The sequence below is a fragment of the Gorilla gorilla genome, chromosome 21, assembly GCF_029281585.2.
Source record: "Gorilla gorilla gorilla isolate KB3781 chromosome 21, NHGRI_mGorGor1-v2.1_pri, whole genome shotgun sequence".
In the NCBI taxonomy this organism is placed as follows: Eukaryota; Metazoa; Chordata; class Mammalia; order Primates; family Hominidae; genus Gorilla; species Gorilla gorilla.
In genome coordinates, this window is record NC_073245.2 from 62,531,040 (window position 1) to 62,542,577 (window position 11,538).

An 11,538-nucleotide genomic window follows, 5' to 3' on the forward strand; every position below is an offset into this window, starting at 1 on the left:
CTGGCCTTAGACTCCCCTTCCAGTGCTCTACCCACTCTGGCCACTGCCTCTGCTGTTCCTGGCTCTTCCTCTAGGCCCGTGAGGAGCAGAGAAATTAGGATGAATGTTCCCGAGCCCTACCACATGCTGGGCACTCTGCCATCCTGAGCTCACGAAACCCTCATGACAGCCCTGTGAGGTCCCGTCACCCCATTTAACCAACAAGGAAGCTGAGGCTCGGAGAGGGGAAGCACCCAAGGTCACACAGCTGGGATGTAGCAGAGCTGGGGTTCCAGCTCCTGTTCCCATTGCTGGACAGCTGCCACATCTGGCACCCAATTTAGGACCCCGTGGGGAGGCCCAAGCCCCGGGGGTGGCGGGGGATCCTAGAGGGAAGTGGCAAGGCCAGGACCCTGGAGCAGAGCCAGGTAGGAACAATGGGTTCTCAGAGACCAAGGTGGCAGGGCGGGGCAGCTGCTGAGCAGGGGCGGCAGGGCGAGGTGGCGGGCGGGGCCCAGGAGACTTCATGCTCCCGCCTCCTACTCCAGCTCCCTGTTTGGGACCTGGGGACGCTCCAAGCACCTCAGCTCCTCAACCTGGACAGACCCATGGCTCCAGCAGGAGGCAGGGCCAGCCCTGTGTATAACCATAAATATAATGGGCAATAATCAGATTTCACGCTTACCGAGCCCTACTATAGGCCAGGCACTGGGCCAAGGGCCCTTCCTGGGTCCTCACAACCAGCCTAGGAGGTGCAACTGGGATCAGTGGCTTTTTACAGATGCGGAAACAGAGGTCCAGGGAGGTACTCAGCACCTGCTGTGCCAGGACAAAGAACTTTGGGAAGTGGGGCCCTCAGAGGGTGGGTACCCTGTTCCCAGAGGCAGGAAAGTTGAGGTGGACTGGACTCAGTGGGGCTCAGTGGGACACCGTGGGGAGTCAGTGCTCTCTGGGGGCGAGATGAATTAGAGGGAGCCCTTTTGGTTTTTTAGAATCTGAACATGGGGCGGGGGAAGCAGAGATGTGGGGAGCAGGTGAAGCCTCCCTGGCACTGCTGGGAGGATTAAAGGACTTGATGGACACCCAGGGCTTGGAAATGTGCCTGGTAGAGAGTAGGTGCTCAGGGAACAACTCCTGTTTGCAGAAACAGCAACTCACACCTAGGGAGCCTGCTGTGCATCTGAACCCCGTGCTTGGGTGCTTCTGACCCCCTTCCAGCCCTCATCCCTCCTCTCTCCATTTTCTCCCCTGTCTCAGGTTCATTCCTATGTTTCCTCTTGCCCCAATTAGGCCATCTTCTATGACTACAACAGTAAAAATATTAATTAAATCTTATAACATGAAGTCTAACGTGGGGCCATTCCAGTGTTCAGGGCAGGCTCCCTGCGCTCTAGGTAGGCATCTCTTCACTTCTCTTTCTTCATGGGCCCCAGTGCCTGCCGTGGCTCAAGACATCATGTCCCACATGATCACATCCTAACTAGGAAGAGATGAACAGAAAAGGGGACTTTCTCCTCCAGGATCTCACTTTTTTTTTTTTTTGAGACAGAGTCTTGCTCTGTTGCCCAGACTGGAGTGCAATGGTGCGATCTCGGCTTACTGCAACCTCCGCCTCCTGGGTTCAAGTGATTTTTCTACCTCAGCCTCCCACATAGCTGGGATTACAGGCGCGGGCCAACACGCCCAGCTAATTTTTTGTATTTTTAGTAGAGATGAGTTTTCACCATGTTGGCCAGGCTGGTCTCAAACTCCTGACTTCAGGTGATCCACCGACCTCAGCCTCCCAAAAGTGCTAGGATTACAGGCGTGAGCCACCGTGCCCGGCCAACAATTTTTCTTACATGTCCCAGTGGATGTCCCCTGGTGTCTCATGGAATGATGGGCTCACATGTCCGCATTTGAACCAGAAAGGAATTCCTGTGGCTGACTCAGGCCAATTAGGGTTCAGCCTGTCTGGCTGCTCCAAAGAGATGTGGGCTCCGAAGGTGATGGGGGCACGGCTGGGCTGGCCACCAGCTGGAGTCTCACTGACGGCCTAAGTGGCACAGTGGGCCTGGGTTTGCTCGGCCTTCTCTGGCTGGTCCTCTTGGCAGTGTCTGCCCCCTGGGTAACTGCCCCCTCCTTGAGCACAGTCTTCCCCAGCCTCTTGATGGCGGCTCGCTGGTCTCGCTGGTTCTCCTCTTACCTCCCTGCCCGTTCCTCCTTGGGCCTTGAAAACGACCCCTCTCCTGCCTTCATCTGACCCTTGCTCCGTGAGCTCAGGTGTGCGGGGTCCCTCGTGCCTTTATGCGGGCTCTGTCAGTCTGTCCATGGGTGTCCCAGGGGCGCACCCCACTGGGAGACATGGGTGTCTTTCCCAGCTGAGAAGACTGCACTGCCACCCACCCAGTGGGCCAGGCCTCAGACCCCAGAGTTGTCCTTAACTCCTCTCTCTCTAACCCCAACATTCAATCCTCAGCAAATTCCATCGGCTCTGCCTGTGGACTGAATCCAGAACTCGACAAGTCTTCCCTCCTCTGTCTGGTCATTGCTTGCCTGCCTGGGCAGAATCTCCGCCCTGGACTCCCCACCCACCCCACACAGCCCTCCACACTCAGCCAGAGGGCTCCTGTTGGAACCCAAGTCAGGTCACACCATTGCCTCACTCCAAACCCTACTCCTACCTCCCTCAGAGAGAAAGACAGTCCCTGCTCTGGTCCCAAGGACAGCCCTGCATGGCCTTCCCCCTCCCCACCTCCCCTCCCCTCTTCCCTGCCCGCAGTGACCTCCCTCCTCCTGCTAGAACACATGGAGCTTTGCCCCACCTCTCCTGGGTGCTGTTTTTCTGGATCTTTCCATGATCAGCCCCATCCCCTCACTCGGGCCTGTGCACCTCAGAGAGGCCTCCCAGACCATCCCTGAAAGTAGCCCTGCCCACCCCTACCACACCTGCCAAAGGTCAGCTTCGGCAAGTGGGGACTGTGTCTTATTCAGCACGGGGCCAGCACACGGCAGTGCGCAGAACACAGCAGCTGGCGCTGGGCTCCGTGGGTCCTCCCACAGATGCAGTCCATAGGGATGGTGTCTGGGTCCCAAGGTGACCCCTGGGCTGAGGTCACCGCCTTTCCTCTTCCAGGATCACTGCCTGGATGACGGTGGGTGTCCCAGTGGTGGGGAGAGCAGCTCCGAGCCTCCATCATGCCCAGAGCAATGGGCACTGGAGCCTGGAACCTTCTTTCCGTATCACAGAACCTCCAGGAATCTGGAAGGAGACAGTTGCACGGAATGGAATTTAGGAAATTTTGGTCCATGCTCGGTGTTCCCTTTGGGGGCATCTTGTCCAATGGTTATTGTTTTTGTTTTCTCTTTTCCTGAGCTGTGGTGCCTATTGTTCAAACAGAGGACCCTGAGCGATGGCCTGCCTCATTCAGGCGCAAGCACCCGAGCTGTCTGGCAAGGTGGCAATCCACCACGGCCAACTTCCCCTTGGGGATTCCACAGGAAGGACGTGGCCCCTCCAACGGAGGCGGATGTACGGTCTCTCCATAGATTCCGCCTGCGTAATCCCACGGCCGCTTCAGCTGGGTCTCATGGGGCCACCCTGTGGCCTGCGTTCAAGGACCACATCGTAGCAACAGGTCTGTATTAAAGCTGGAATCGCACCCAGCAGACTCGGCCTTGGGGGATCCACCAGCCCACATCTCCCTCTCCCGATACAGCCACCTGGCAATTGGCTCTTCTCTCTCCAAGGCTGTATTTGTTCTTTTTGCTGAGTGTGTGCAGTTGAATTCTCGTTGGTTAAAGCGCCTGCACGGTGGCTGCCCTGAATACAAAAAAGATCAAGGGGATGCTGTCCTGGTAGGTATAAGGAGTGGGGGCCCCCCACCTTTACCACTTCTCCAGGTGACCCGAGGGCCTGTCCTTAGAATACCACCAGGCTCAGTGGAACCCAGTTTGAAAGCCCATGATCGAGGTCTGTCCCTTTGGTCTCCATCTGGGAAAGTGAGGCGAGAGATGAGGGAGGGGGCATTTTGAGGACCAGAAACGGCGTGGCAGAAAGAGCCAGCCTGGAGAAGGGGGTCCGGGCAGGGCAGGACCCAAAGGCTCGAGCAGGATGTGTCTGGTGAGGTTGTCTGGGGGATGTGACTTGCCTGTCCCCTTCGTTCATTCTTCATCATTCATTCATTCATTCATTCAACACACAATGAAGCACCCACTGAGCTGGGGGTGACAATGATCCCTGCCTACAAGAAGCTCCCAGGCCTGTGGGGGACATGAACACCCTTCAAAATGTCAATTTGTGACTGTGACAAGTACAAGGTGATCTGAGGGTCAGTAAAGGGGGAAGGAGGTTGATGTGGTTAGGGTGTTCGGGAAAGCTTCCTAGAAGCTGAGCTGGGAACTGAAGGGTGAGTAGAGGCCAAGCAGATGAGAAAGGGAGGAACGAATATTCCAGCAAGTGGACACAGCACATGCAAGGGCCCTGCTGTGAAATGGAGCAGAGTAGGAGAGGCTAACAGGCTCGCAGCTCCACGTGGCGGACGGTTCTCAGTGAGGGGCAGATGTGGAGAGGAAGGTGAGGTGGGGGCTGGACAGGCTCCCAGTGAAAGCAGCCCAGTCTCTATGCCAAAGGCAGAGGGGTTCTTGGGAGGATCTGAGCCAGCAGCACCAGCTTCTTCCTGAATACTCCAGGGCTTGGGGCCAGGGGTGGTCATCTGGACTCGATCCTCAGTGGGATAGGAGACAGGGTCACCTGGCACTTCCGCCCACCTCTGCCTTCCTGGTCTGGGTATAACAATCACTGTCTCTTCGTCTTTCATGATTTATCTCACTGAACCCCCACCCACAGACCAACCCCTTTAGGTGCCAGGGGTTGAACCCACTTGTCAGATGGGGAAACTGAGTCTGTGAGATGTTCTCATGGCCCCACCCACTTCCTTCTGCTCAGAGAAAAGAGGAACGGGGAACTGATGCCCATGGTCAGCTGGGAAGAGTCTGGGCAGGGAATGGGGAGGGTGGGGCCCTCGGGGGCCTGCATTCGGGATGGGCAGGGGCCCTGCTTCCGTTTAACCACAGCCCTGTGACATGCCCCAAAAGGGAAGCAGCAGCCGCCTGTCCTCACCCCTCCGTGCCCTAGGGAGGGGGCTGGGGATGCCCAGGGGTGGGGAGCAGGAGTCTGGGGAGGCCTCACCCTCCCACCCCAGGCCTCGAGTCTGGGTTCTTACAGAACTCTGGGGTCAGCTGAACCCAGCTGGTGACCTCCATCAAGTCCCAAGAAGACCTTGGCTTCCTATTCTGTAAATGGAGGATCAGTCTCTCCGGAATGTTCTCAGATTAGCACACAGTGGGTCTTCACTGAATGGCTAGCCAGCAGTTGTTGGTTGAATAAGCTAAAAGTGTTTTTCTCCCTGAAAGGAGTAGCCAATTAGATAAGGAACCCATGTATATGACATTCCACAAATATTTATTGAGCGCCTATTAGATTTCAGGCATTGTCCTGGTACTGTGGAGCAATGAACAAACAAGACAAAAATGCCCCCATCACCTTTGGAGCCCACATCTCTTTGGAGCTGCCCTGCCTTTCCTGGTTTGTGGCAGACATCACTAATTGATCATCTTTCCTGCTGCAACCAGAATTCTCTCCAACACCGTGCACCACTCAGAGACTGACATATGGCGGGGAACGGCCTGTCATCCCCAGGGAGGGATGGCACGTGGGGACTTGGAAGGTCTCAGTGAGAATCTTCTAGCTGATTTAAGCAGCTTCCTCTCAGTCTCTTTCAACAAATATTTATTGAGCACCTACTTTGTGTCCAGTACTGTGCCAGGCATTGGGGATACAGCAGTGACCAGGGTGGACATTGCCCTTACCCTGGTGGAGCTGATGTTCTGGTGAGAAAGACAAGTAAACAAATAAGCAGACACTTCCAGACACAGGTACTACAAACACATGCCAGAGGCATATGGTGGAGGGTGACAGGGAAGGAGTCTGGGGTAGCTCGGGGTTGGGGGTTCTGGAGGGAGGGCATTTATTGAGACCTCACTGAGATGCAGCCACCAAAGGAAAATATGGGGGAAGGTGTCACAGGCAGCACAGCAAAGGCATAGGCCCGGAGTGGGGAATGAGGTTGATAGATTTAAGGGACAGGAAGGAAATAGTGTTGCTGGCGGGGCATGAGTGTGGGGGAGAGAAGCAGGAGAGGGTGGTGGAGACCAGGCTGGGGCCGTACATCCAGGGCTCGGGGCCAGGGGTGGGCTGTGAATCACATCTCCAATGGGATGGGCAGTCACTGGAGGGTCAAAGCAGGGGAGAGACTTGGGCGGGATCCCATTTCAGATCCCTCTGGCTGTGTGAAGCAGGGACACCCAGCCGGAGATGGCCGCAGATGTCCAGGCAAGCGAGGATGGCAACTTGGACGGGGGCGATGCCAGTGAATGTGGGGAGAGATGGCCAGGCCTGGCGGGAGGCCCAGGGCTCTGCATTCAGTTTCATTTTTCCTTTTACACAATCCCCCCCGGCCCCGGGCACTCTGGGTCACTGGACTTTCCCTGGCACTGCCGGTGGGGCCCACAACCTGCTGGCGATCTGGCCTCTCCGGGTCCCAGCTGGTTCCCTGCCCTGTCCTGGACCCTTCCTCTCCAGGAACAGGCCCAGCTCCAGTTCCTCTGTCACTGTTTCCCACCACCTCCTGCCCCAGGTCTGCCTGGGCCCTGCTGATCTCCTAATTCTGCCTCTGCTCCAGCACCCCCTGCTCCAGCCCTGCTGGCTGCCTGGGAGCCGGCAGATGCTTCCTCTGAGCTGCCTTTTCCAGATCAAGTTTGCCTCCAAGGAAGTGAGCCTGAGACTCCCAGCCAGCTGGGGGAGACAAGTTCGAGGGAAGTACCCCAAGGTAGCTTGCCAGAGGGCAGCCTCGCTCTTGAGCAGATTTTTTCCTCTGGTCCAGTTTGTTGCTGGATGGAGCAGGCAGATCTACCTTCCCCACTGACTCAGGCCTTGGGTGCTCGGATGGAGACTGTGGCGGAAGAGCTGTGTTGAGCAGGGCTCTGAGGCTGCATCTACGATACTAGGAAGGAGACTCATTATTGATTAGTAATGCCTGCTGTGGACCCAGGATGGAGGATAGGGGCCACGCTGGCCTCATTGGTGTGTCTGCGGCACCCAGTAGGTCCTCAGGTCTGCACTCCCCTGTTGTACCTCTAAATCTTCAAGTATAACAAATGCTGTTTGAAAATACCTTATGACGGTGGGCCGAGGTGGGAGGATTGCTTGAGGCCAGGAGTTCCAGACCAGCCTGGGCAACAGAGTGAGAACCCATCTCTAGGGGGAAAAAAAAATTAGCTGAGTGTAGTGGTGCACGCCTGTAGTCCCAGTTACTTGAGAGGCTGAGGTGGGAGAATTGCTTGAGCCCAGGAGATTGAGGCTGAAGTGGGCTATGACTGTGCCACTCCACTCCAGCCTGGGCAACAGGGCAAGACCCCCCATCTGTCTTAAAAAAAAAAAAAAAGGAGAAAAAGAGAGAGAGAAAATACCCCATGGCCTTGGTTTCCTTATCTGTGAAATGGGGATGATGATGACAAGCCCCCAGAGGGCTTCCCCGCACCCTGGCAGTGACTGACACAGAGGCCCTGAGAGCTGTGTGTTCCAGAGTCATGCAGCTGGTACACGGCTGAGCTGGTGGGGTTTGAACCCGGGGTGCCTGAGTCAGGGAGAACTGGCGGAACAGTTGGGCCAGGGAGGGGAAGGTGCTGCCCAGAGCTCCCAGTGACCTTGGACCCCACTTCTCCTTTCTGCCCAGTGTGCTCGGCACACAGGAAGCCTGGCGGGGCCTCCCTTGCCCATCCCGTCTGCAGCCGGGTGGACACGGGGTCCCGGCGTCACCCACCGCCACCCAGGCCTCCTCCTTCCTGTGTTGTGCAAGACGAGGCGTCCCCTGTGTGGAATGGGCAGGCAGCTCTGGCGATGGGTGGACGGGTGAATGGGGGCCTCTCAGGCGGGGTCACTGCCCGTGGTTACCTCTAGCAGGCCTGACCTAGGCCTCCGCCCCTTCCTCCTCCTTCTCCTCCTCCTCTGTTTCCCCAAAGTTCAGGCAGCCTTAAGCAAGAGGCTGTGGGACCCAGGAAACTGGGGAGGTTGTCCAGCCACCATCTTGTCCCCACAGAGCAGACCTAGGCTTGCGCAGTCTTGGAGAGGTCCTAAACAACAACAACAACAAAACTATAATAATAATGATAATAGCTGTTATAGTGGAGTGGCTTCTATGCGCCAGGCATGCTCTCATTTAACCACAAATACATAAAACGCACCTCCTATGTGCCACGTGTGATTCTCAGACCTTTACCTCATGTCCCATCGAATCCCCGGCAACCCTTGTGAAACAGTTTTTTTTTTTTTTTTTTTTTTAATGATTCCTTTCTTCAGAGTAGAAAACTGAGGCTCTGAGAGATGAAGCTACTTGCCAAGGTCACGCAGCTCAGTCACATCCTACTGAACATCATCCTGTTCCCTGGGGTGAGTGCTGTCCTGGAAGTTGGGGGGCTCAGAAGCTGTTGGTGCCCACCTGGGAGGTCGCCCTTGCAGCTGCTATCCTGAATCTCTTGCCCAAGGGCTTCCTCTGGCCACGAGAGTGTGGGAAACAAGTGAGAGACCCTTGCCAGTAGAGATGGGGTCTGTTTGTCCCCCCACTCAGCTTCCTTGCTTCTGGCTCAGGGGACAGTGGGAAGGTACTTTCTGCGAGTTCTCCCAGAGGCCTCTGGGGGGTTGGGCTCCTGTTGCCCACTGAGGAGACCTGCTCATCTACCTTCCTTGTGTCACTTCCTCACTCCTTCCCAGTGTTTCTAGAATCACCTCCCAAATATCCCACTTGCACCCAAACCCTTGTCTTGGGTCAGCTTCTGGGAGCCGACCTAAGCCAGCAGCTATAATGCTCAGGGCTTAAGAGCTTTGGAATCAGATGGACCTGAGTGTGAATCCCGCCCCGTCACTTAACCTGAGTGTGAACTTGGGAGCCTGCCCCACCTCTCGGAACCTCAGTTCCTCCATCTATGAAAAGGGAACTTACGTGCAGAAAACCAAGTGACTATGAGGGGGATGGGGCAGTGTGAGATGACGGGAGCAGAGCACGTTCCTGGCTGCAGAGGCCACAAGTCACGCTGTCTCTGAGAGCTTTTGGGGCGGTATGGGGACAGGGGTGCAGAGGAAGAACTGATCGCGAGTCCTCAGCCCTGTTTGGCTGACGGGGGACGGGGATGGGTGGGAAAGAGGTGCAACCTTTTTCCACCTTCCCCACCCATCACCCCTGAGATTCCAAATGAACATCGGGACCAACCCCGGGAGCCCAGCGGATGTTCAGGGTAGGGCAAAGAACAGGTGCCAAGTTTGCTCCCTGGGGTGTGCGACTGGGCAGCCTCAAGGGCTGCATTGGTAGGACTTTCACCAGGTAGACAGCAGGCACCTCGTCCCTGCAGATCACAGCTTCCAGGGCCACCTGTCCACAGAATCCCTTCACTGATCTGTGCTTGAGGCAGGGGTGTGGGGGACTGGGAGTCCTTCTTTTACTCTGGGTGGGGCCTCATGCTCAGAGGGAGCTCTGTCTACCCCCACCACAAACCTGCAGTTTCCCTGCTACAGCGATGGCAACCTCAGCCACCTGGCTGCCCAGGCCCCCAACCTGGGTTCTCCCTCTTGTTCCCATGGGCAGCCCATCAGCAAACTCATCCACATGTCCAAGGGTCCTCCACCCCCACTACCCTGCCCTGCCCTGGTCCAGCTAGGATGTTTGCAGTCGTCTCCTCATTGGTCTCCCTGCCTCCTCTCTCGCCTTCCTAAGCCAGAGGAATTCTGTAAGAGCTCAAGTTAGATCCTATCCCTTCTCTGCTCAGAACCCTCCATGGCCCCCAACTCACTCAGAGCAGAAGCCCACAGGGCCTGCAGGATCTCTGCCCCGGCCCCACCTGACCTCACTGCCTCTCCCTTCTCTGTTCACCCACAGCCACGGTGGCCTCATCTCTCTGCCATAAACTTGCCAATTATCCTGCTGCTGCCTCAGGGACTTCGCACCCACTCTTCCCTCTGGAACAGAGGACACTCTCGCCAGCTCTCCCCATGGCAGATCCTTGTCTAGGGTCAGGCCTCTGCTCCAAAGTCACCCCTGGGGACACCTTCTCTGACCAGCCCCTCATTCCTATGGCCTCATGCTGTTTTTATTTCTTCCTAGGACTTAGCACGTATCCTAGAAATTAACCTGCTGGTAGATCCTGTTTCTTGTCTGTCTCTTTCCAGTGGAATGTCACCATCGCCCAGGTGGGGATTTTTGTGTGTTTTGTTCACTGCTGTACACCCAGCCCCCAGCACAGCGCCTGTCCAGGACAAGTGCCCAGTAAACACTTGGGAAGCAATGCAAGCGTGCGTGCATGGATAAATATTTCTTTGGCAGATGAGGGGGCTAAGGTTCAGAGAAGGCCCTGGGGGTCTCAGACTCACAGCCCAGTGCTCTTTCTGCTGACACGCCCTGGTCTCTGGAGCAGTTTGTTGCCTGTTCAGCAGCAAAGAGGGCGTGCCTGGTTAGGGGTCCTGCGTGCGAATCGCAGTCCCTGCGTGTCTTGGCTGGAGGTCACCACCATCTCTGCTCCAGGGCCTGTAATTACCACTTACCCTGGTCAATGGGTCCGAGAGATTCCCCATGTAGGCAGGGCTGTGGCCAGGGTGCTCACCTGGCCCCCAGCAGGTCCCATGGGCACTGTCTGGCCGGGCTTCATGGCTGACATTCCAGGTACATTTCTAGCCCTGGGCTGCCATGGGCAGAGGGTGGGGAGAGGGTCGTGGGCTTCAGGCTGGACAAACCAGTCAGCCTTCCCAGCTGGGCCACCTGACCACCCACTTCCTGTGGGGCTCCTTGAGGCCTGGAGGGTGGAGGGGGCCTCTGTTCAACCCCCACCCATGCCCTCTTCCCTTCTCTCCCTCGGCAGGTCCTCCCAGCAGCTCCTGCAAACAGACCCCCGACCCAAGCCCTTCCTTCTGCCTCCACTGCCACCATTGCTGCTCATCTCTGCTGGCACAGAAGTCTCTTCCCTGGACTTCCAGAAATCCCCTCTCCACACTCAGCCAGAGGGAGCTATTAAAACTGCGGGCCAGCCCACATCAGTCCACAGCGAAGTCCTCTCTAAGGGATCCCTGTTGCTTGGAGAATAAACCCTCGGATTCCTTCCTTGGCTCTCAGGGCCTCCTCTCTGACCTCCCTCTGTCTCCTCTCCCAGCCTTCCTCCTCACTCACCCTCCAGCCACGCTGGCTTCCTCCTTGCTCCTGAAACAGCCTGAGGCCCACACTGCCCTGGGCCCTTTGCACTGGCTGTTTCCTCTGCCTGGAACACTTCTCCTAGGCGTCCACTCAGCTCCCTCCCACAACTCCTTCAGGTGCCCACATGGGAAGCCACCCCTGACCACCCCTCCACTTCCTTCTGAGCATGGTAGGGTCTTTCTACCTAGTCATGAGGGCAGGGATTTTTGTCTGTTGTGTTCTCTGTGTGCCCCCAGTGCCATCGCAGTGCCTGGCAGATGGTAAGTGCTCGACACACATTGGCTGA

At 56.7% G+C, this 11,538-nt stretch overlaps 1 long non-coding RNA gene across 2 annotated transcripts; it reads left to right on the forward strand.

Moving 5' to 3' along the window:
- Nucleotides 1-241: 241 nt before the first annotated feature.
- On the forward strand, nt 242-11,162 carry PELATON (plaque enriched lncRNA in atherosclerotic and inflammatory bowel macrophage regulation). Of its 2 annotated transcripts, XR_008674598.2 has the most exons (4): nt 242-407; nt 8,378-8,467; nt 10,173-10,258; nt 10,924-11,162. It is a non-coding gene; the product is annotated as a plaque enriched lncRNA in atherosclerotic and inflammatory bowel macrophage regulation (long non-coding RNA). The 2 variants fall into 2 exon arrangements; XR_010132321.1 differs by lacking the exon at nt 242-407 and having other exon boundaries at nt 8,402-8,467; nt 10,238-10,360.
- The last annotated feature ends 376 nt before the right edge of the window (nt 11,163-11,538 follow it).